Source organism: Mustela nigripes, chromosome 8 (assembly GCF_022355385.1).
Source record: "Mustela nigripes isolate SB6536 chromosome 8, MUSNIG.SB6536, whole genome shotgun sequence".
Lineage (NCBI taxonomy): Eukaryota > Metazoa > Chordata > Mammalia > Carnivora > Mustelidae > Mustela > Mustela nigripes.
Window position 1 is genome coordinate 72,205,388 of NC_081564.1, and position 26,255 is coordinate 72,231,642.

The window sequence follows — 26,255 nt, forward strand, 5'->3', positions numbered from 1 at the left end:
AGGCTCCCGGTTTTAAACTTAAAATGATGGATCACAGCGTTTAAAAAAAAAAAAAAAAAAAAAAAAAAAAAAATCAGTGGGGAAGAAAGTAACCAAAGAATGCAGAATGGAATGACAATATATACCGCAAAAGCCTACCTACTACCTTTGAAAGAAATCTTACCACATGGAGAAGGAAGAAGACTGGCTTTATTGCTTCAGTATATTCTTTAATCATGAACTTCTTAAGCCTAGGTAATTTATAACAAAGTTTTTGAGATCTGTAGATAGAGCACAAATATTATAAAGGAATCAGCTCTATTTACTCAAAGAATTGAAAATGGATATTCTCCCCAGCTTTCAGAGATGACTGCTCGTCCAGTGATTGAATCCTCTCAACAATTTATAATTTATTTTGCCCATTTGGAGATGGGCAGGAGTTTAGGAAAGCACTGAAACCCTACAAAGAACAACTATATGACTGCAAAATAGCTTCAAGGATTTATGTCCCAAAATGCTCATGACGTTTTAGGCTTTACGGGAAAATTTACACTGAGAACAAGAAAAAAGTTAACCAAAATAGACCACGCAAGCCAGCCACTCCAAGGAGTAAGTCAAGTGTCATTTACATGCAGTTTCATGTAATGATTCAAAAATAAAATAAAGGGTACAGGCTAAATTGGGAGAGAAAGTGTCCTACCTAAAATCTCCATGCCATTCCATTTACAGGCAAAGGCAATTTTGCAGAACACTGGGCAGATTGGATTCATTGAAATGAAAGCTTTGTCTCTTAGCATGGGCCCTACCATCAATTCAAACATGTTCTCCAAATGGTTTGATGACGCACTTGTTTTTGTGTTGTTTTTTTCTTTTGAGGATTCAGTGCGCTTCTCATCTCCTTACCATCTAATTTGTCCTTTGGAAACTTCTAAATATTGAAGTAATCATGAATCTTTCTGCTTCCCAATATGCCCTGTAATTTTTATGCTTAGTCCTTGGTAACAAGGAGCCTTATCTCTGAACTCCAGAAAAAACCAACAACAACAACAACAACAACAACTAGAGAACATATTTATTAAAATCTTCCATAGCTATGTGGAAAGGATCACTTTGCATTTTGGAAGTGTATTTTTTTCCTCAAGGAACAGACTCTACACATTTGCATTAATAAATTTCTATTTTCAAGCTCAATAGAAATTGCAGTACAAAAAGCAGATGTGTACGTTGGATTCTTTCAAATTAAATTTCCAAAAGCAGAGCCTATTCTAGTTCAAGATCAAAGGAACTAAAACACGATCTCCTCCCCCTTCCAATATAATTACAGAGATTTCATTTCTTTTGTTACAATGAGCACAACAGGTAAATCTTAAACCTGAAGGATAATGATCAGGTGCTCTATCTCAGCTTTGCTGGGTAGCTGAATCTCTCTGCTCAGTGCCCCTGCTGTTTAAACTACCACTCCACTCTACTTTTGTCTTGGAGGTATCTTTCCTTTTCGACCTCAGAACTGTGCAGACTGGTTCTGAGGTGGACAAACCCATTTTACAGCAGGGTAGTTCAGGATGGGCCATGTCCATCCTAGAAAGCGCATCAAGAAAAGAAGCTTCATTTGTAGGCATCTTTGATTGGTAGGCTACCTCAAAACCCTTTTGGAAGTCGATGGGGTATAAATAATAAATAAATGAGGAGGGACACTGCTGTGAAATGTCATATCCTGGCACTCCTGTGAAAGGACAAGACCCTGGGGAGAGAGAAGAAAGAGATGCAAACCGCAAAGTCCTCCAAAACTGGGGTTCGAAAGAAAATCTGTTCTATCTTGGAGTGATTAGCGTGATCTATTTCTTTGGGGAATATAGGTAAAGAGAGAACAAAATTTAATGTCAAAACCCACAAAAACAGAGAACTTTGGGAGAGAACACCCTCTAGGCTTAAACATCCTTGAGAGAGGCTGCATTCTACATATGTATTTCCATCTCCCTTTTAAAATTCCTGGTACCTCATTTCATCCTTTGCTGCCCATAGGCATCTGTTCCCCTCTAATTATTTGCCATTTAGAAAAACTCTGCTTAAATTCCTTGTGCATCTGTCCCTTGCTTAGTGTATATTTGTGATGCTTAAATATGGTGCTTGATATTAGAGCAGCCTTGCATAGAAGTACAGAAACTTTCCCATCCCCAAAAATGTTTCAATATCCTCTTTCCCAAAATGCATACACAAAGTGAACTCACTATTACCAGGATTTTGCAATAAGAATGTCTTCCTATATGCATCACACAGACACACAGACACAGACACACACATACACACACACCCTCTCTCTTCAAAGATTTGGCTGTTGGTAAACAAAGCTTCTAGTGTATCCTCCAACCAATGCCTTCATAATAAGCATACCAGTAATGATGTCCTTTCCAAAATGCAGCATTTACTACTTTAAAGTAGCTCGGGTCTCCTAACTCCTGAATTATTTTTTGCTAGTTTATGAAATAGAATATGATTGTTTTGTATGGAAATATCCTGACTTTCAAGGATATCACCTCTTGAGAATGCAGGAAAATAAAAGCTTGAAAAATCAGATGTGGTTTGGTAGCATCAAAAATCCAAAATCGAACAGGTTCAATAATCCTTCCTGTGCCTCTTGCACACGTCCTTCTTTCTGGTTGGTCGTTCCTTCCTCCGTCCATTCTTTTTCCCCCTCTTCCTCCCTCCATACTCCCTCCCTTAAAGAAAAGCACTGGGCTGGGAACATGGAAACTTGGCTTCTAAATTTAGTTCTGCCAAAAACAAGGTGGAGTCTCTTTACTTATCTGAATTGGAGTAAATGATCCCAAGGCTGAGGAAAAATGACTATTAATAATATTAGTAGTGATAATAATAGTTTACTCCATGCTGAACACTTTGTAGTGTAGGGGGGATGGGGGCTGCTTAACAGCATGAATTTGAGAGTCAAATTTCCCGGGTTGGGTTTGAATCCCAGATCGGTCTCTAATAAATTAATGGCATGGCAAATTACTGGATATCCTGGTGTGTCCATTCTTATTAAAAAAAAATAGGACTAGTAATAACATATATGTTACTTGGTTGTTGTGAGGAATAAATCGGTTAAGACATTAACGGTACTCAGAATGTGTATTTATTTATTCTTTCTCATCCTCTCCGCCACTATGGAAACCTCACGCAGAAAGGGAATACCTTTTGTTTGCCACTAGATGCACGGGGCCTAAAATAGTGCATGGCACATGGTATGAAGTTGGTGAATAAACGACTGTTTGGTGAATGAATGAATGAATGAATGAACAAATAACAAAGAAACATGACTTGTGCAGTAAGAACCCCTGATTCTAACACTGAACAATTAAATACTTACGAGGTGCAATTTATATGGTACTTTGCATGACCCCTGTCCTTAGGAAACTGATAATTTATTATGGGAATGAAGCTAAGTACAAACAACTATCGTTAGAAATCATAGAGGAAAAATCACACTAGAAGCATATAAGATGAATACTTGGCTAGGTCAGAGAAAGATAACTCGGTTCTGGGGGATGGGGATGGGGAGTAGAATCTTCCTACCCCATGATTCCTCCAAGAAAAGTCTCAGGAAAGGTCAAAAATGACAACAAAGTAGTTACAGCCAATAGACAACGTTCAGTTCTCATACCTCCTGGCGACCAAAAAGACACTCATCCCCTCCTTATACTTGATGTGGCTTAAATGACATTACATTTCCTTTCTCTCCTACTTGTTGGGCATTAACTTTCAGTCTCACCCAAAAGCCTTTTGTTAATTTTTTTAATTCAAAAAAAAAATTGTTAAGACTTATTTATTTGAGAGAGAGAGAGGGGGAGAGAGAGAGCATGAGCAGGGGGAGGGGCAGAGGAAGAGAAAATCTCAAGCACACTCCCCACTGAGTGCTGAGCCCAAAGCAAAGCTTGATCTCCCAACCCTGGGATAATGACCTGAGCCGAAACCAAGAATCATAAACATAACTGACTGAGACACCCAGCTGCCCTTCACCCAAAAGCCTTTAAATGTAGGGAATCCTTCAATGGCTAGGTCCTAGGTCCACTTGTTCCTGAAGACTCCATATGCCACGATCTTCCACGGGCATCTCTGTGCTGAAGACTGCAGCGACAGACCTTCAGGCTTTCTCTGAGCTTCACATCCTTGACTCTAACTGCCTACTTGATATCGTCACTTGAATGATTTAAAAGGACTTCATACTTAACTCCAAACTCAGGATCTTCTCCTTTTACACCTAGACATGTCCTAATGTTCCCTGGAATTTAACAGAAATGAAATTATATTTCTTAAGAACCTCCTATTTCTAGTTCCTGTGCTAGATGCATAGCCCTCTTTCATCTCCATCACAGTGCTCTAAAGTAGATACCATTGTCTTCATTTTTAAGATGAGAGTCGTAAGGCTCAGAGAAATTGCTTCCCTTTCACCCCAGGCCAAGGGCACAAAGCTCAAAATTAAGAGGATGAATAATGTTTGTTGTCAAGAACTGATCTTATTCCCTTAGTTTGAGCCTTATAAGCTACAAGGAGTTGTCACAATATAACTCCTCCTGATTCATAATGAAAAGATAGTTTGGTGAATTAATGAGAAGTCCATCCAGGGGATAAAGGGAAGGTATATAGTAACATCTTAATCAGACCAAAACAGACAATAAAAAAGTAGAAAACTTACAGAAAAGAAACATAAATGGAAAAAAAAAAGCTAAAAGCTAATTAAAGAAGAACTATAAAATATAAGGATATTAAATCTGTGTTATCAATCAAAAGCCACAAAGATGAAAACTTTCTTAAGATTTTTCTTTCAGGGCACCTGGGTAGCTCAGTCGGTTAAGCGTCTGCTTTCAGCTCAGGTCACAATCCCAGGAATCGAGTCCTTCACCAACAGGGAGCCTGCTTCCCCCTCTCTCACTGCCCCTCTCCGCCTGCCCGGGCACACGCGTTCTCTCTCTCTTTCTCTCAAATAAATAAATAATTTTTTTAAAGTTTTATTTCTTTATTTATTTTGAGAGCGAGTGCACTCCCACACGCGTGTGAAAGCAGGGGCAAGGGCAGAGGGAGAGGGAGACTCTCCAGCAGACTCCCCACCAAGAGTGGAGCCCATCACAGGGTTCAATTTCATGACCCTGAGATCATGACTTGAGCTGAAACCAAGAGCCGGGCGCTTAACCAAGACTGAGCCACGCAGGAGTCCCAAAGATGAAAAACTTTCAAATCAGTAAATATATCCCCAGTAGAATCCCAAAAACCACCACCACTAGAGGCCCATAGGAAGCATGTAAGTGAAAGGAATCCTTGGCAGTGTTGTCTAAGTGAAGCGACCTGGGGACAGCTGAATGTCTATGGCCTGAGAACTGGTCCACACACCACACCAGCACCACTCATTGCACAGCATGCTTGCGCTCGCTCCTCCCACCAGCCCCCCCACTTTGGGAGTCCCTGCAGGAGGCACTGAGTCCTACAACACGTGTGCCCCACAAGAATCACTATACTTCATACCCTCACTGAGGACACGACAGGTAACCGGTGACCGATGAGATCATTCTATTGCTCTTACTCACAGGGACACTCTCATGTCTTCCGAGATAATTCTCAAAAAACCCATTTGTTTGACCAGCTCACCAATAAATCTTCCTCCATCCAGGTGACTTGCCCCTTACCCCCAAACCTGCTGTTTCTTGACTTGATCTCTCACAGACTGCTCAAGCTGCACTTGCTCTGCTGTTCAAAGGCAAGTAATGCCAGCCTATCTCCTTGGGGTGAAGACCTCTGTGGTTGGACTCACTCTGCATATGGCGGACTGGGGGTTCTCAGACAGACAGAATTAGACATGTTGACCTTAAATGTTCCATACTATATTATTCATATAATATTACTATTAGAACATTCACCTCCCTGTATCCACAGTTTTAGACCTTTGATCTCTCCAGCTGTCAAGGAAAAATATTTTTCTGGCATGGAGTAAAGTGGATCAAACACTCATCTCTATCAATCTCAGACAGATCCTTTTGCATTTTCTGGCTCACTAGAGAGAAATTTCTCTCTTCCAGTACTTATCATGACAAACTGACCATGATTTGTTGTAGGAAAGGATCGTGGGTATTGAGGGAGGCAAAATGGGTAAAAGGCAGTTCACCTTTTGGCTGTCACCCAGCAGCCACAACCCTGGCAAAGGGTGTAATTTCCAAGTTTTCCACCAGCAAACTGGGAGACGCAGATTCTTAGCAACACAACTATGTTTGGACTCCCAAATTTAAAAAATTGCCACTAGCTAGCCATGCAGTCTCGAAGACAGACATCCTGCTAAAGATAAACAAGTGGCCCAATATCACACAGCTACTGCATTGTGAGGCTGGAAGCCAAACTCCACTCTGATACCGAGCTCCAAGTTCTCTCCACGCCCATGTGTATAAGGACATAAGATGAAAACAGCCACTAAGAGTAGTGAGAGAACCAGAAAGAGAGTTAAATTTGACAATGGGAATGTTGAGAGAGGTGGGTTTGAAGAGATAAAAAGAATAGGCTAGGTAGAAAAAGAAACAAACAACAACAGTACAGAATCTGAAGTTGTGCTCCCTTAGAAGATCAACTACCTTGGAGAATAAGCAGTTTCATGGCAGCTCTTGAACTACATCCTGCCAAGGTGCTGATTCGTAGGCCTGAAGTGTGTCCTAATTTTAACATGACCCCTCAAGGCCTGACATAAGTGATCTATGATCCACACTTTGATAAACTCTGCTGGGGAGTAGAGGATCCACGCTTACGCATATCTGTAGACCGAAAAAGAGTCTGAGAAGAGAGAGGTGGTGAAAGCAAATAGAAAGGGAAAGATTTCTGGAAACAGATTCCAGGACAAGGAAGTTAAAATAAGCTGAAAGATGCAAAATACTGAGGTTTGTCCACGGAATATAGAAAGGGCACACGGTTTTTTGTTTATGTTTTTTGGGGTTTTTGTTTTGTTTTGTTTTTTTGAAGACATGATTGAAGAAGCACCAGAGTGGGAGATATTCTAAGATCGACCACCTCAAATCAAGCAACACATTTGAGATTCAACATCTCTGCTAAAATTCTGGGCTGCCTGCTTCAGTTTGCTGCCACCTTCTCTCCCACCTCTTCCCTTCTCCGAGGACGAATGGTGAAGGTCTAGAGGGAAAAAGACAGCCGGTAGTGGATGGAGAAAAATTAGTTAGACACAGGTCACCTTCCCCTGCAATCTCAGGAGAATCAGCATTGCACTGGAGGTACTGGGGTAGTCTCCCAAGATCTGGGGCTTCTTTGATTCCAACAAATCCTAATGTGTCATGAACAGAGACTCCCAAGAGCTCATGGACCATGTGACAACCAAAGTGGGAGGGTCTCCCAAATAAACGGCAACTGGAGAAGAGGAAATGAAGACACAGAAGGGTGGAGGTGGAACAGCTTGGAGAATCAACCCTGGAAGTCAACGGGGAAGGCAGATTGGAAATGTAGGCTCCTTGTCGACAACAGGGAATAAAGATTCGTGTTTACTCATCCTCTTCATCAGATCAAATAAGTGGCAGAGGAGAAGGCAACATTAAGGCCCACGGGAGACCAATCCCATGAGTCAAGCCTTGGGCGAGGCACTTGCGAAACACTGTGAAGTAAGCCTTGTTATCCCCATCCCCACGGGCCAAGAGGCAGGCCGGTGTGCGAGTGGCTGGGTCAGGAGGCAAACCACAGGCTGAGCGAGACCTGAAGCCGGGTCTCTCAAAAAGCAAATGAACAAACGAACCAGCTCAACGATCCACCAGAGAAATCCACCGCTCCCCTCACCCCTCTGCACTGAGAATACGCGTTACCCTGATTCTTCTAGAATTCTGATTCTCTGAATTGTTCCTAAGTGCTTTCATACTATTTTGCTTAAATTTGCCAAAGATTGTAAACTACTTGGGTGTAAACACTGACCTGGATTCCACAGAGCAGTGTAATTCCAGGCCCGCAGTGCAGCTGGCAAACCCACGTCCTCAGCAGACGCAGGCATTCCTATTAATAAAGCGGCAGGTCCTACACTCATCTCACTTATCCCTTATTAAAAAATAATGATGATAATATTTTCCCTTGACTCCTATGACCCTTAATCGTTCTCCCTGTAAGGTCTCTTTCTTTCTTATTGTGGTTTAACAGGGTGCTGAAATGAAATGTTAAAACAAAACCAAAACAGTACAGAAGTCACGAGTGTGGTCCTCAAACCCTAGCGTTTTGTTAACATATAACCTTAGCTTATTACTTCTAGTAGTTACACCTATCTGCACTGTCCAGGGAAGTGGTCAGGTCTGCTGGTTAAGAACACATGCTTCAGAGTCTGGCAGGACCGTGTGCAAATCCCAAACATAACCACTAACCAACGGCGAGCCTCTCTGTCCTTCATTTTCCTAATTTGTGAAATGAGGATAATAAATACTCTTCACAAAAGGCTGCTATAAGATAAAATCTGCAAATCAAAGCACAGGGCTTGGCATACAGTAAGAGCAAACTGGCTAGTGGCTATTGTAACCACAATAGGATATTGATGAACACTTATGGACACTAGCAATCGGCACTGTGAACGTCGTTGGAGAAAGGTCACTATCCTTATTTAGAATTTAGTGCTGCCGGAGCACGGATTTAATCGGCTCTCATATGGACAGGTAAGCCTTGTATTAGTAACATACATAAAAAGGCTAGACTGAAGGTGGACTCTTGAAAACGCATGCCGTTGGTGACGTGGGATGAAACGGAGAGCCATGAGATCGAATGTTCCTCCAAAAACGTCCAACAGTGCGTGTTGCTGACGACAGCAACGTCTGCAGAAGGAGCACCCACATTTTCAACTGTACGTATGCGTATGATGTTAAGAGGAAAAATATGTCACCTCAGTGGTTCCCAAGGCTTTTCGTGTTAGCTATTGTATTTTAGTTCCAAACAAGCTCTCTTGTTTTATGACTTTTTCCCTTTGCACCTTTCTCCCTGCTTCTTCCCTTAAGAGCCCAATCATCCATGTGCACGACACCGACAGAGCCATTTCCTCTTCAGCTGTTACCCTGGAGTGGCTTCCGAGTCCATTACGGGCTAACATTTAAAGGCATAATTCCTACCCACTTGCAACTTTTATTCTAAAGGAAACAAAACAAATCAGGCTAAGACTGCGAGAGTACAGTCATTTTTTCAAAGACCTCTCATGCCTCAGACGGTTGCTCTTACAACTGTGGGGCAAATTCAAACAAATCTTTCTTTAGCCACTGCGTTCAACTGCATTTCTCTTTGTGCTTCTATACCCTGACTTCTAGTATCTTCTTTTCTCTTTATTAATTCCGCCAAAAAATGTTCACTGGAATAGAATTACTTATTTATAGCGATCAATTTGGGCTTATAAGCATATGTTCAATTCCCATACTATGTAGAATGTTTATTTTTCTGTTTGTACTAGAAGAAAAAATGCAAGCAAATTTTGCATTTAGTGATACTGTCAAAATGTTCCATGGAAGAATCCTGGTTCTGGCAATATGTTTTAGAACGTGTATATAGGACAACCCCTCCAACCCAGAACCGCGCTCAGATATCCTCCTCTAACATTACAGAGATAGGCTACAGAGATAAGCTCTGTGTTCTTAAGGGATGTCTACCAGACCAACCAGAAGTCCCAACCTCAGGGAACTTCAGTGCTCCCCGCCCGTGTGGGGTGCTCCTTGCTCAGTACAATGCCTGGAGCAAAGTAAGTGATCGGTAAATGGAACAGGGAACTTTCAAGATTCCCTGGGAATATCCTGAATTACCAATAAGTCTACCCGTACTCATCAGACTGGAAATGATTATAAAGTTATTTTTATTAAATCGTCTTTGATTTGGCTCCATGGTACTGGCAAACGCTGCGACTTAACCATTTGGACTGCACATGCAGCTGGCCCATTTTCAAAACCACCAGCAACATGTTTATTATTTGTCTCTTCCACTTGAATAAAAGCTCCACAAGGGCAGGCATGCTTTTTTGCTTTGTTTCCAGCTATATCCCGAGCTCCCACCTGATCCAGAGTCTGTATTTGCTGAGTGAATGATAGGAGCTGAGCACGGCTTGTCAGGCCCTTCAGGAGCTGGCTCTCATGGACCCGGAGAACCTACGGCTCACTCTCTCCCTTCCACGATGCTCTGAAAGAGATGCTCAAACCCTTCCTTTCCAGTCTTCTGCAGAGAGAAATCCCGAAGCCTCGAGGAGTACTCCTCCCTCCCATTCCCATGCCAGCTCCCTCCTCCTGACTCTCTCCTGATCATACAGATCTGAACTTGGATGTCAACTTCCCCAACTTCCTCTGGGCCATGCCCCACCCTGCCAGGAACTCCCAAAGGACCCTGCATTTCTCTTGGCCTCTTTGCCTCTCCATCTCTTCCACCAGACAGGAAGCGACTCCGAGCACATGGTATTGAGGCGTATATCACCAGCACCGAGACATGCCACGTATCCGGCACAAAGCTGATACTCCATCAACATTTGGTACATGGAATCATGAATAACTTAAAGCCTGAACACTAATATATGAAAGAACCGTAAGAAGCCCAGGTCTATATCCAATGCAACTGATACTAATCAGTACTTAGGATACAAATCAAATAAGCTTACAAACAGAGTAATTTACAATGCAATCAATAAATCAATATGTTGTTGACCCTTTCCACAAGTTACAGGTATTTCTGGCCCGTTAACAGTGGGATATGTCTTCAAATAAAACTTCACCAATCAAGATTCTGTGATTAGAAAAGAAGCTCACGGGTAAAGAAATAGTTATTATCAACCCAAGAAGTAATTTCACATAATTAATGATATAACTATTCATTCAAATATAAGAACTTTAATTCTCTTTAGAGGTTACATTTTCAGCTTCCCAAAAATTTGACATAAAAGCAGGTGTTAATTTCAATGATAAAATGTAATACACTATGACATGTGCAAAAACAAGCAAGTACCTCAATGCCATACATTCTCTTTAACTTCTTTAACATGTTACAAAACATACAGCAGCCTTTAACTGATTTTCTCTCTGCATTTTAATTTTATTAAATTAAATATACAGAATACAACAGAAGCACAAAAGTCTATCTACTACCATGGCCAACATGTTAGTGGGGAACCTCAATGAACAGGTTATGAAACTATGGTCGGAGCAGCCTGGGGTCAGATCTGCGCCCATAAGCGATCAAAATATTCATGTGCATAAAAAAGCCAAATCAAACAAAAACAGCTCTGTCATTCCGAAGGTGATAGAACATATAGCGAAATACCCTAATCATCTACCTCACCATTTAACAGATTCTGGGGAAAAACAAAACAACACTCATCAAATCAAAGTAAGGCAACTGGTCGTTCGTGCTCCTATTACTGAACAGGTAGCCAAAAAAAATTTTTATTGTGTACAATAAGTTGTACAAGGCAGCAGAGATAATGTTACAAAGTATAACAAAATCATCCAAGTACTTGAGAAAACCATACTTGCCTACAGCCAATTTCGAGGCTAATTTCATAGCATTCTTAGCTATTTCCCTAATTGTTCTGCATAAGGCAAAGCTTCCTTCTCCAGTGTCATTTAGTCTTAGCTGTATATTACCAAAAAAAAAAAAAAAAAACCACAATAAATGGATGTTCTTTTTGAAATATTTATAGTGCCGGCTTTGCTTTAATTTGGCTTGTCTTTCCTCTAAATTAGTAAAAATCAGTTAACATCTTTTCCTACAAGAAAAATCATTCCAACTGCAAATACATAATGCTTAATTGTGACTTTACAACAATGTCTGTTATTCACATCATCTTTACAGAGGCAAATCTTTAGGGCCATTAGATTAAGCCTATCAATGTGAAGGACAAATAAAATGAAAAACAGATCATTCCAGCCCTTTCCGGAAGAATGCACAATTTTAACATATTAAAAATTATCCGTTTTCTTTGACCTAAAAAAGTTATTAATTTATAGCATAAAAATAACGATGGTAAATAGTTAGGTGCTAAGTAGGTGATAACTCATTTTTACCGAGTGAAAAAGAAATAGAAGCATTTAAAAATAAGTCCTCAGTTCAACAGAACCGAGCAAGCAGTTTTGAAAACTAAAATGACAGTTCTTTGATGTGATGTGTAGGTCAGAGATTCTCAAACCTGGCAGGACATCAGTGTCTCCAAATGCACGTTTAAATTAGATGCTTGGATCCCAGCCCAGACCTCCAAATACAGAATTTCTGTAGGTGGAGCGCAGGCATTTGTATTATGTGAATGGCCCAGAGGTAACTCAGATGTACAGCAAGGGTGAAGATCTACAAGATTTGGTCAAAGTTCTTTAGGGAGTTAAGGGAGCATGGGCTGACAGCCAAAGAATGCCACTCATCAGATATACAATTTTTTTTAAGATTTTATTTATTTATTTGACAGAGATCACAAGTAGGCAGAGAGACAGGCAGAGAGAGAGAGAGAGGAGGAAGCAGGCTTCCTGCTGAGCAGAGAGCCCGATGCGGGGCTTGATCCCAGGACCCTGGGATTATGACCTGAGCCGAAGGCAGAGGCTTTAACCCACTGAGCCACCCAGGCACCCCGCATCAGATATACTTTTATATCAGATATACAAGGGCATAAGGAAGGAGGGGGATAAAACAATATTCAAAGTAAATATAGGCTGAGCTGTTCCAAAGCTGCTTTCTGGCATTTTCTGTCCAGCTCTTGCTTCTGCTTTCTCATTAGTCATACAGTGCTTGCAGGTGGGGCTGGTGTTACTATGTTTATAGTTGTCTGGTGCATATGGGTCTCCCCCTCACCCCATCCACCTCAATAAGAGGGCAGATTCAACCATGTCTGACAGTCCTAGCATGAGCTATCTTTTCTGTGGGAAATGACCATCAAACTACAACAGGTTCTAGATCAAAGACAAAAATTTTACAAAGGCAACAGTAATGGCACTTGGTGGGTCCGTCTATGGGTGAACCTTGGTCTGCCAGTTTTCAGAAACACTTAAACATGGAACAATTCTATATGGGAATCTGGAGTTCCTAAGCGGCCTGTTCCAACCAGAGATCACCACCGAATGTCCTGGTAGCAAAGGTGACACTGGAGAGTAACTGTTTTGAGAAGATTTTTGGCCATGGGAACAAGGTACTGCAGGACAAAACTGTGCTGTAGATGAACGTCTATTTGTCCTTGTCCCACATGCTCAGAAATAACGTCCCTAAAACATCTTCCATATTCCATTCTTATGGAGCTGCTAAAACAATACCCAAAAGTGGGAAGAAGTGACCCCATGAAGTCCTCCTCGCAAGAGCATTTGCATTCGTGACTTTCTTAAAGTAATCTTTGCACAGAAAGCAAAGAAATACTAATTCTGGAAGAGAAAAGGAGGGTCTTTTGAATGAGGTTTATTGGGCCCTAAAGTTTGTGGAGGGCAAGAGTGGGAAACGAGGTATGGTTGTCCGCCTGACATGGGAGGTGTGGGCACCACCAGCTCGAAGTGCAGGAGGTGGGGAGAAAGGAGAAAGGAAAAAGTACATTTGAAGGTACAGCCTCTCACCTGCCCAGGCAAGAGCTCTGAATTCCCAAACCGCACAGGAAGTCATGGGTGCAGGGGCAGCTGCTGGGAACCGACCAGCACCAAGTTTGGTTGAGAGCAGGGAGACAAGCAAGCTTGGAAAGAAATATCCCCCAAGCGTGGACAAGGGAGAGGAAGCAGTCACCCGCACTGAGGACAGTACGGCAAACAGACATAGTAATAAAGAGGGGCCCCTTATCCATACATTAGACACCAAGAAGCCAAGAATGATTAAAAAGAAAAAAATTAAATCAATAGCCTTTCTTTACTTGGCAGGAGGTAGGGTTGTTTACAGGACTGGTGGAGAAGTAACTTCAAAAATCCTAAGGGCAGGGCACCCGGGTGGCTCATTTAGTTGAACTTCCTCTTGGTTTTGGCTTGGATCAAGATCTCAGGGTCATGGGATCAAGCCCCTGAGTCGGGCTCTGCACTGAGTGGGGAGTCCGCTTAGGATTCTCTCTTTCCCTCTCCTTCTGCCCCTCCCACTTGGGCTGGCTCGCTCTCTCTCTCTCTCTCTCTCTCCAAAATAAATAAACAAAATCTTTAACATATGTTATCTTGGAGAAAGAAGGAAATATCATAGGGAAATGATTCATAATCATTAAAAAAAAAAAAAAAAAAACAACTAAGGGCATGTTTGTCTTTTCAGGATCTAGCACACAGCCTGACACAAAGAAGTGTTCAGTAAATAATGGGGTGAGTCAGTGACTCAGTGAGTCTGCTGGAAACAATAGTAAGACTTCATGAACATTTAACAAATACTTAACATTAAATGTTGGGCACAGTGGAGTAACTCTCAGACTGAGAACTTGGGGCACAGAAAAGATGCCTTGGTTATTCAACGGCCATTAAAAATAAAAATTTTTAAGCACACTAGCCTGTTCCCTTTAAGGGTAAATTTCAAAGGGGCTAGCCTATGAATCAATTAGATTAAAACAAATCCACAAAATTATCTGCATTCACCCCCAGAACCTCACCTTCCCAGCTGCTTCTTCATTCTCTCAACTTTCTTCAAGGTTTTTGGGTACGTACTGCTAGCTTTAAGGTTTTATTAGTTTTTCTTCTCACCCCTTCATCACCTGTTTTGGCATGATCCTGATTTCTTTTGTATTTTTTCACTCTCCTGGGAAATTTATGTCTGTTTCTGGCATCTGTCCCCCATCCTCTTTTGTGAACACTGAGGTGAAAAATTCATTTATTTTTTTAGCAGGATCTCCACTGCCTGTCAATAAATTAGCCTTTCTATCTCTTCAAGGCTTGACAAACCACTCTTCGGACCTCCTGTTCTTTAGGTGCTTTCAGAAATGACTCATTATTATTTATCATCATCTCACAGATAATCTTTCTTGCTTTTTCACTCTAAATTTAAGGATATTTTTAATATTCTTAACGTCCTCCTGTAATCATGCTATTCTCTTCCTCTACAGCCCTCGAGGTCAACTGTACCTCTTTCTTAATACATAATTGCCATGTACTCTTCAGTTTCCAATTCTGCTAGCCCGAGAGTGGGAATAATCTTACGGTGGGTTTCTTCTTGCACAGCTTTTGGGCATGTGCAGACTGAATCCGTCTCCCAGCACGCACGCCCCTCTGACTCCCAGTGCTCTTCCTTCCACTATTCATCCCTTCTTTTTCTCATTCTGTTTTACAAGGGTCTAAAGTTCAAGGCTGACTATTAAAATTTGTCTCAAGGGGCAGAGAGGCTGCAGTCCTGGCTGCACGTATTTGGCATTTTTCAGTGCTTAAATCAATGGCTCAGATAATATTTCCTATGAAAAGCATCATTTGATGACCAAATCTAGTGCAACAACCCATTAGGTCCAAACTCCTACATGTGTCGCAAAATTGCATAACGAAATCAAGCTTCCCTGCACTTCTCTTTTTCTTCTCTAGTTTGACCGCAGACTTGCTACAGCCTCTAGAGCTGGTTTATCACCATGATCTTAAAATATTCTCCAATTCTACACTTCTAATCATATCCTTTGTTTCACATAAAACTTAAGAGGAGTTTTATGTCAGTTTCCACTTGTTCATAATGGTAGTTTAAGCTACATTCCATTCATTCCCAAACTTTATTTTCCTTTCTATATCATACACAAATTACATTTTATCTACCTTGTAATCCTCTATCATGTCAATATTCTAGTGGTCCTTACCACCTGATAGGCAGAATTTAACTCTCTTTCTATTATAATGTTTATAATCTTTAGATATCAGCCAGTACTAGCCTGTACCTATAATTTCAAGTGACGTCCATTCCTTCAAAACTAAAAAATTACAGAATGAATAGCAGCAAGCCCCCTGATTTTCTGGTTAGTGTTTATCATAGCCATCTAAATAGAGTAATTGTATGGGGTATGCATATCAAAAATTATTTCTTAAATGCAAATTATGCAAAATAGAAAAGCTTAAGCTCTCAGGTAAATATCAACTAACAAATATGAATAAAAATACAAAGTGGGAGGATTTTGCCCCCCCCCTGTGTGAAACAGACCAAGAGAGCAATACTGAATGATGTAGCCAGCAATCAATGGAAACTCTTCAACAGGACAGAGCATAGTGTGAAGTTATATACTGCCCTATAAGCAAGCAAACAAACAAACAAACAATCGACATACCCTTTTAAATACATAAGAATCTGCACATACAGAAAGTGACTTTCCTAGGATCACTAAGAAATCATGGTGATCTGATCTAATTGGTAATGCTTTTAAGCACCACATTTAACTGGATTTTCTTATAGCACTAATGTTCCTCCACTGACACAACTTAGCAGGCAATGTATTTACAAACTATAATAGCCTGAAAAGAATTAACAATGAACAATGTGCAAAATAGTCAATTACAGGCTTAAACTTTAAACAAGCACTTACAATGAAGATTAAAAAAAACTATCTTGGCTATTGGGTCATTTTCCAGGCTACTAACTGCTAAACCATGTGCAGAACGTGCTTCCAATTTAACCATCCAGATTTTCTAAACAGGCAGATAGATTTGCTCTGCAGGCAGAATCAAGTTGGTCTTCAATTTGATTTTTAAAACAAGGCAGTTCTACAGAAAACCAATAAGCAAAAGCTACAGATTATCTGAAAAATAAAGAAAAGGGGAAGTGGGTTTTATTTTAAACACCTTAATTTGTCTGTCTATAAAAGTGAAAAATATAATCTTACTTTGGTCTAGAAAAGGGTAGTGGCTGAATAAGTTCTACAGCCCTATCAGTTTCGGAGGAATGGTGGCCACAAGGCTTGGCTCTTCTGAGACGCAGCACTGGCAGTAGATACTAATACAAAAGTAACATGCTGGAAGTCATGGCGATTTAAAAAAAAAAATATAAATAAAAAAAATAATTTTATTTATTTATTTATTTATTTGACAGACAGAGATCACAAGTAGGCAGAGAAGCAGGCAGAGAGAGAGGAGGAAGCAGGCTCCCTGCTGAGCAGAGGATCGGAGCTGAAGGCAGAGGCTTTAATCCACTGAGCCACCCAGGCGCCCTAGTCATGGCGATTTTTTATAAGCTACAGACAAAATTTGAATGTTTCCTCACTAATAAACCACCTCTCAGGTCTTACATTGGATACAACACAGTCTGAAACTTTCACTCTCAAATGGCTGGCTTCCCTCTCTCAATGGCACCAGGTCAAAATCCACACAAAAGGAAACGGCCAGAACAGTCAGGTGCATGGGAAGACTTTTGTGGTGTGAGTCTACGGGAGTGTTACATGCTGGTCTGATCAATCAAGATGGGTCGGCTTTTTTAATGCACCATTTGTACTTGTGGCTATGTCTAAACAGAAGATGTCAAAGAATGATTTGTCCAGAAAGAAGTCTACAACTGTAACTATGTACTGATATCCCTGATGTCTTGTCACTATTCTGACATTTATTATGAAAACAAGTCAGGTTGACCTAATCTTGGCTCGGGTCAACCTAGACATGCAATGAGGTCCTATTGCTTGTTATAAAACAGGTTACTGGATGCTAATCCATTTCCTCTCTTTCGGTGTGCCTCGCTTTCAGGTTAACGTCCGGCAGTAGGACCGTTTTCTTAAAACTTGGGATCTCAGACATGGCTCTCAGGGATCTTGTGTATCCTAAGAACGATGTTTCTGAAAAGTTGTCATGAGTCTAATCTTCATAGTCTAAATTTAAGGGCATCCTCTGGCAAACCCTCTGTAAGGAAAATAACTGCTCTTCAATTTAGCTTCAGTGTTAACCCAAATTTTCATATAACCTTCAGCACCTATAATTTAGTAATATCTGGCTCACCTTGTCAGTTTCCTGCCCTAAAGTTAGGCATTGATGAAGGACACTTAGGGCTACACTTAGGGCTTTTTGTCCAGGTAATTTTAAGATTTTTTTTATTTGTCTGTTTTTTGAGTTCTTTTCTCATAAGGCCCAACAAAGTAGCCAGTTAGTAACTAGAAATCAATAGCAAGATTATTCACAACCATACCCTATCTATTTCCTAGCAAATTAATTACACGACTCAAAATCAAGAACCACATTTGCTTCTTCCATTGGTCACAGAAAAACCATGTGTCTTGATATTTCTCGCAATGTAATGAGCAGTGGATATTACATATGACTAATGAATCACTGACCTCTACCTCTGAAATTAATAACACATTATATGTTGATTAACTGAATTTGAATTAAAAAAATAAATTAATTTAAAAAAAGATTCCTCTCCAGAAAGCAGAATGTTGACAGTAAAGAAAAGGATTGACAATTACAGAAATGGCCCTTAGTCATTCCCCACACCACTGTGATAGTAGTGGTGAACATTTACCGAGAGCTTACCGTGTTCTAAACCTCCTCTTTACACTGTACATGCATTGCCTCATTGATTACACCCAACCATCCACACAGGTAGATTTTATCACTATATACACAGGTGAGGAAACTAGTGGAAAGGGTAGAGTCAGGATTTAAGCCCAGGAGTGCCCACTGCTAAGTATCACACTGTCTGTAGTACCGACAGAGCCAAAGGAAGGACTGGCACATTTGCAGAGCAAGACCAACAAGGAGAAATCCAACAAGAATAGATACAAAGTCCCATGTGGGGATGTGGAAGACCTGATTATAAAGCAATTAACATTAGAAACACAATGATTTGAGTGGACGGCAAGCTCAATTTTCAGTCAATGCTAAAACATAGGTGTTTAAGTGTGACCTTGGGCTACGTTAATACGAACAATGAAAGCAGACCCACTACTGATTAAACCAGATCTGGAATATTAAGATCCGGATTCCCCTTGGGAGAGTGAGAGAGACCACCGGAACACACGCAGAGGGCAGTGACGAGGAGTATGAGCTTAACCATGTCGTATGATATGCTAAACGCCTTTCAATGTCAGTTTTGAAGGAAGTGAGGATTATCCTCTTGGGAAACATGTGTGGAAGGAGAGACAATATCCATTCCCAGGAAGCTTCAAAGGTGGAAACGTACCCTAGGCTAACAGCTACACAACTGAGAACTTTCTGAAAGTCAGAGCTGTCACAGTGCAATGAATTACTTTGTCAGGAGTGACTTCTTGAATGCGGTGAAGCCCCAGCAGAGGAATGAGGGCCTGTTGGGGATCCTTCCATTCATACATTAGTCATAGTGTCATCTGTATGCCAAGGGCTTTGCTAGGGCCTCATCTAGGAGGATTCCTCTGTTGGGAGGGGAGCTGATATAAATCAGAAAGAACATAAGAAGAGCTCTGAGTTCCATTCCACTGTTAAGAATCAGTATCTTCCCCCAAATGAGGGATCCAGCAATGCTCTGAAACAAAAGCTTCATTCTAGCCTATCTTAGTGAAAGAAAAGAAGGAAGGAGAGAGGAAGGCAGAAGGAAGGAAGGAAGGAAAATACACAAAGAATTTCAAAATAGTATGTGAGGGATGAGTGATTAAATATAACACTGAAAATGATTTTTGATCAAATCAAGAATTATCCAGCTTTCTTAAAGATACCAGATTTGTAGAGAGGAAAAGATTAGGTAGAGGCACTTTTTTCTTTGCCTTCAACTTGAGATCTTTCGAGAGCAAAATGATTAACCAGAAAATAGGTTCACTTTTCTCTCACTGGTAATTTATCCATTCCCATGACTTCCACTACCAAATATGGAATGCTGAATGCCAAATCTGCAATCCCAGCCCAGAACCACAAATCCATCTACCCACAGACATCTCAAAAACTCATTAGGTCCTAAACTGAATTTACTTCTTCAGTCTCTCGTAACCCAACTTCTCTCTATCAACACATCTTAATGAATGGCATCACCACCTACCAGGTGGCCCAAGACAGACCAAGGCCAAGAAGCCAAGGATGACCCCTCCCTTATCCATGCGTTACCAACCCCAACCGTTTCCTTCAGATTATATCACTCAAATCCATATCCTCCTCTTCATCCCCATTGTTCCTGATTCGGTTAAATTTCTCCTTGTTTCCTCTTGGAACTGCTTTCATCACCTCCTGAGTAGTCTCCCTGCCTCTCCTATTGCCTTCTATCTGCACTGTTGCTGGAGTGACTGTTCTTAAACCACAAATTCGGATCATGTTATCCCACTGTTTAAAATTAGTCCTTGAGTAGCCTGCCACATGCTTCAATGAAAACCCAACTTCCTCCACCTACCCACTTTTCTGGGGCCAGGATTCTAATCCCTTCCTCTGTGCCCTCCCAGTTCCAGCTCCCTGTAATGTGCTCTCGCTCCCACACCTCTGCACAAGCAACTCTCTCAACTGGCCATTTTGTTTGCTCCTAGACAGTTCTGAATCACCCTTTAAAACTCAGCTCATGCATTATCACTCATCATGTAACTAAATTCATACGGATGCATCCAGTGACCATCATCAAGCCCCTCTCTCTTGTCTGCCTCACGTCAGAGAGCCAGCAGACACTGGGAAAGTTCACTTTCCCGGCTTCCCTTGCAGCTACAAGTAGATCTCTGCTACAGAGTCGGCCAAAGCATGGTGAGCAGAATTCCACTCAAGGTCACCGGTTTCTGGGAATGCTTTTTTTCTCCCCTATGGAATGGGATAGATGGCGGAGAGATGCTACTCTAATTTCTGCCTCTCCAGCTTCCTGCTGGGAACTCTACTGTTGTCTGGGATTCAGCAGCCATCCTGGAAGAAACTCAAGAGGAGAGGAAAATGCTCAGGAATGAACGTCAACGTGCTAAGAAAGAAAAAGATGGCCGCCCTGGTTTGCTGAATCGACACAAGCAACCCCCTCCCTCCAGACATCCCCTTCAGTGAGGAAGAAAGCCGTCCTTATTTGACTAACCTACTATTGTCAGGTATTCTATTAGTTGCAGCTGAACACGCGCTTAACTGCTACTGCCCCTCCGAGAATTCTTTCCATCTTCTCCACAAGTGAGGCAGCGCAGGCGGGGGTGAGAACGAGCCAGGCAGGGAGGCGTGCAGCAGCTATAGCTTCGAAGCTGGGCTCCTCTGCTCACTCACCGCAGGACACCAGACAGGCAACCTAATCTCGCTGACCCTCAAATGGTACCCCCCTCTCCCTGTGAAACGGGAATGGCAATGCCCAAGGAAGAGTTTTATTGAGAGCCCCAAAACATTTCAGTCATTGTTAGGGGACTCTGACGGTTGTTGGTAGCCCAGATATATAACCCAATAGCACCCTATATAAAATGATTATTTCCCGAATGTCCTGATTTATAACTATCTGATACCACCCTGATTCCTTCCTTAGACTATGAGCCACACTGGAGGCAAGAAAAGTAGATTATCACGATGTAGTTAGGACCTAACACAAGGCCTGCACGGCACAGACTTTTCACAAAGATGTGTTGGATTAAATGAATGAACCAAAGACTATCTTGAGTATTGAAGTCTATCAGTTTGGCTGGCTTCTAGTACAAACAGAATTTACATAGATGGTTAAAGGAATACATATATTGACGACCATATGATTGCAGACATACTGGTAACACATTAATTTTATTTACCAAGAAGCCAAACAAACTCTTACAACAGTAAGATATTCCGGTTTGCTTTCACAAATATGTAATTTGCCCTTTTCCTCACTGCCATAGGGGAGCACTTCCTCTCCATCTGAAAATTAAGACAGCTAAGACCCGAGGTGCAAAAACTGCTTGCGGTTAAAGCAAGCCAAAAACTGAACACAGGATCCACGTTCTTTCTTTTCTCTCCCTTCCAACTTAGCCTCTGGAAAAAGCTGTTTCTACGAATATACACCTGTGATGAAGTTATGAAGTGAACAACCCCCACTGTTTTGCAAAGGGATGGGGGGGCAGCTTCTTTGATAAGTCAACAGCCTCCAAATATTAGAATGAGCCAAATATTTTTTCCAAGCAGTGTCTTGTCATCTATGGTCAAACTCATATAAAACAGTATTTATTATATAGGAATGTTCTTTAAATGCAAGCCCTCAAATATACTGCCTGATCACAATGACTGGGGGAAACAGCATTTGATATAAAAAAAAAATCAGCCCTCCTTTGGCCATTAAGATTTTCACATGAACTGAGAGCATTTTGTTTTTCTATATGAAGGAACATTCCCTCCTACCAAGGAAACGTGATCTGCTCTGATAAAACCTTAACAGGTACTGAAATTTATATATCATGTTACAGACTTACAAGCCTATACTAATTATTAATGGTCCCCCCCCAAGTGTTCACTACTTTACACATTCTGCCCCTTAACTAGAGCACTCAGAAAAGCCATTGTACTCTGCCTGACTAACAGACCATGTCTTGAACAGCCAAATGGCTTAGTGAATGCAGATTTTCCCTTCTGTACACTGTATGGGGTTGATGTAAAAACCCACTGCCCATGCAAACCAGCCACAGTCCACCTGGAGGAACACAAGTAACTTAGGGAGGGCGTCTAGCCAGGGCTACCATCAGCAAGTCAGAACCAATTCGGAAGCAGTTTCCCTAGAGTTCGCAGAGAACATTTCTGTGCAGTCACAACTGTAAGGACAGCGAGTTCTCTTGCTCTGCTCTGCGAGTATTTTAAAGAAGTCACAGAGAGGCTTCTTTTTATGCTAGAGCAGGTGTGGACTCAATTCCACTCTTAAACTAGTATCAGCTCAGCCGAGAGAACAGCCGTAAATTTTTATTTCAGAACTAAATGAAACTCATGACGGTATGGGGCAAAAGCTCATTAACTATTAAAATGCCTTTAAAAGACTGTGAGCAGGGCTGCTTTCTTTTACTTTAGTTCCAGATTGGTGTTCAAACTACAGAGAGGACTTCTCAGTGAATGGAAAATATAATCACTAAAAGTACAAAGATTCAGAACATTTTTATTTTGAGGTAACAAGAGATTTCAGAGAGCTCTTTCCCCCCGACCACACTTCCATGAATTCGGTCAGTAACAGAAATAGGAAACCGAGGTTAAAATGAAAAATGGCTTACTTAAAGATCGCCAAAAGATTATCCACCAGACGACTATTTCGTATTTTCCCATAACGACTTACTTGAATGCCTAACAGAGATTGTCCACCGCTGCTTAAGTAGTCTGCCATGATGGTTAAAATACTTATGCTCAGTGCATCTCAATTTCTAAATAATATTTGTGAGACCATCAATAAATAAGGAAAAGGGAAACTAGGCAGTACAAACACACATGCACCTACACAAAAAGAGACACTCACACACACAATATAGAGCTTGAATTTAAAATCCTGCCAGGAGACCAGCGTTTAAGGCTTCCAAAAATATGGATACTAGGCTCACTTCCAATTACTCTGAAAGTTCTGAAGGAGACGGGGTCACTAACGAATTTTCCTCCATGTTTGGGTATTGCCCAATTAAGTACAATCAGTTACACATAAAGAGTTTAGGCTTGCATGGGAAGCATTCAGATTTGGCTACTGAACTGTTAAGAGTTCAGCTTGGTCTGAATAGTCAAGGTGAGCAAAAGGCAAGAGCGGTTAGTGACCTAGTAACTTCAGAGACGTAGCCACAGCAGTGCTGCTAATACAGGCTAGAAACCCGTACCATGTGCTCTAAATGCACATGGTTTTTATGTGTCAGTTAGATTTTTTTTTTTAAGATTTTATTTATTTATTTGACAGAGAGAAATTACAAGTACAGTGAGAGGCAGGCAGAGAGAGAGAGAAGGAAGCAGGCTCCCCGCTGAGCAGAGAGCCCGATGCGGGACTCGATCCCAGGACCCTGAGATCATGACCTGAGCCGAAGGCAGCAGCTTAACCCACTGAGCCACCCAGGCGCCCCTGTCAGTTAGATTTTTATGTGTCTCTTGCTTCCTCATCTTTCTCTTCTTTTCTCTCTTCCTTCTCCACCAAACATTATCAGATATCACACACTCTGTATTTTTATTCAGCTTGAACATGGCCCACAAGGGGGTGGAACTTAATTAATCACTTCCACATTCTGCCAAAATTCACGACATGCTTCTCAAGTTTGCATATCACTTTTGCCAAGCTGGTCAGACCCAATAAACAGAAAAACCACCTTGATAAAATAAAACTGGGTGGAATAATAATTCACAGTAACTCCTTGTTCAGCTTACCATCCTGCATTTCACCAGTCCTCGGGCTTTACTGGGATTTTCAACCTATGGGAAAGCTCACAACATTTCCTTTTATTCATTAACAATTTCACCCGCTATACTTTACACCAACTAAAAGTGAAACTTCCTTATCCTTTTTTTTTCTTTTTACAAATACACATGTGTCAAGGAATTGAGAAGTGATTAATAAACAATCACTGAAGAGATGAAAAGTGTTTGGGCCATAACTATTATGTACTTAGGAATCAATTTAATTTAATACCAATCTATGCTCCATACATCTTCCAACTGGTGATCCCTAGGCCTGATATTCTCCAAAAGGAAATGAAATGAGATCCACTAAATGCCTCTTTCTATTCAAAAATAATACACAGTTCCTTAGGAAGGACCCAGAAACCCTCTGAAATGGAGAGAATTGGAGGATAATCACATGCAGAGCAACATTCTATGCCCAGCTTCTCCGGAGAAGAACCAACTGAGGTGGGTGAGGACTGTCCCTAACACATTCCTGAGAATGTGGAAGGTCTGGGGAACAGTATCTCCTTGATGAAAAGCAACCTACCTAGAGGTTGCTCATCACTGACATGGCCTACGATGCAGGCGAAGAAATCTCCACTCGCCAGTGGGCTTCCCAACCTCACCATTCAAATACCACACCAAGGTGCTTTTAGCCATGTGTCACAACAAAACCTGAGAATATTGAAGTTGGAGAGACAAATGGCTGGAGGCAAATCTCTCACAAGGAGCATATCCGAACTCAACAAAGTTGTCCCCCAAAGAGGAACTTACTTTAGAGGCTTACTGTTTTCGTGAATTGGCTCAAAAAGAAATCTTTCCATCTTGGTCTCAATGTTTAGAGAACCAAGCATTCTAGACTATCTCCACCTGTCCTTGCCTTCTGTTCCAGTCCCCTTAGAAGGTAAAGCTGTCTTAAAGCTGCTAGCACCCAAGACCCAACGTCTATACAGTTTCCAGTGACTTGCAGACAGAAGTGACCGGCACCAACGTGTAGGCTTCCGGTACGTAAGAGAACAATCACCGGGCAGCTGTTCCAACTTGTGTCACTTCCCTGCCCTGCTCACAGTGATTGAGAGTGGGGAGGGGGGGTGATGACAGGTATCACCCACAGAAGTGAGAAAGGTGGGGATCATAAGAAATGTATCCAAAGTCATAGCACCAGGATGTGGAACAGCAGAGACTAAGACTGCATTGACTCCTGGCCCAGCCTGCTATTCCATAACGCCTCTCAAGACGTGCAGTGCTTAAAACTGGGTTTCTTTGCCGCTGCGGTCCTAAGGAAGGTGATAATATGAACGGAGCAAATAGACTCATTTTTACTGATGACCCATATGGCATTTAGGTAGACACACAGCTTTTGTGGACATGAGTTCCGAGACCCTGTACCGGTACTGATGTTTCTCCTGGAGCCAAGGGGCCATGAAGGTTTGAAAAAAAAAAAAAAAAGGGGGCTTAATCCCCCGACTCAAGGATCAAGTCAAGAAGTAGATTACTGGTTAACGCTATCAAAGGCATCTTTGAAATATCAACCTTAGGCAAAATTCTAAGAAGCCATCTTTCCAATGAGAAGCTGAGAGAAAATTCTGACCACTCAATAAAAACAGCACAGTTCATATCCCTTCCTACTTTTCCCTTAAAGGTATATGGTCCATACCCCCACCTGTGTTCTCACGAGCCAGATTCATGCCATGATTCCGTTCAACAGCGGTGGGAAACTTCTGGCCAAGAGTTGAATCCAGCTCTTGCCACAATCATGAGGTCTTGGCGGGCTGCACTTAATCCTTCACATTAAAGATCAACCAATACAACTGTGTACATACTAAAATAAAAGAGCAGGTGTTCTTTGCCCCCGGCAATGGGCATTCTTGTCTGAGTGCTTCACGGTGACATGGCAGGGTGTTGGAGGTAAGCAGAGAAGCGACCATCTGACTGGTCAGCAGAGGTGCTGGGAAAGCTCTCTGCTTGGCACTCGTCATGGCATGTCCTGGGACCTTGTGGCTCCAGGACGCCAGGCCTGCTCTGAAGGGCTGTTGTGGGACCGTGGAAGAGGCTGATGGCGGAGCTAAGGGTCTGCTGCACAATCGGTGCTCTGCAGAGCGGCAGGAACCCAAGCCAGAGACCTAAAAGAGAAGGTTCTGGGTCATGCATACACGTAGACGGTCGACTCCGGCTGGCTAC

At 41.7% G+C, this 26,255-nt stretch overlaps 1 protein-coding gene across 8 annotated transcripts in view; it reads right to left on the minus strand.

Annotated features, from left to right (window-relative positions):
• Positions 1-26,255, minus strand: part of TCF4 (transcription factor 4) — a 346,933-nt gene that overhangs the window by 191,707 nt on the left and 128,971 nt on the right. The gene's annotated exons all lie outside the window — the stretch shown is intronic.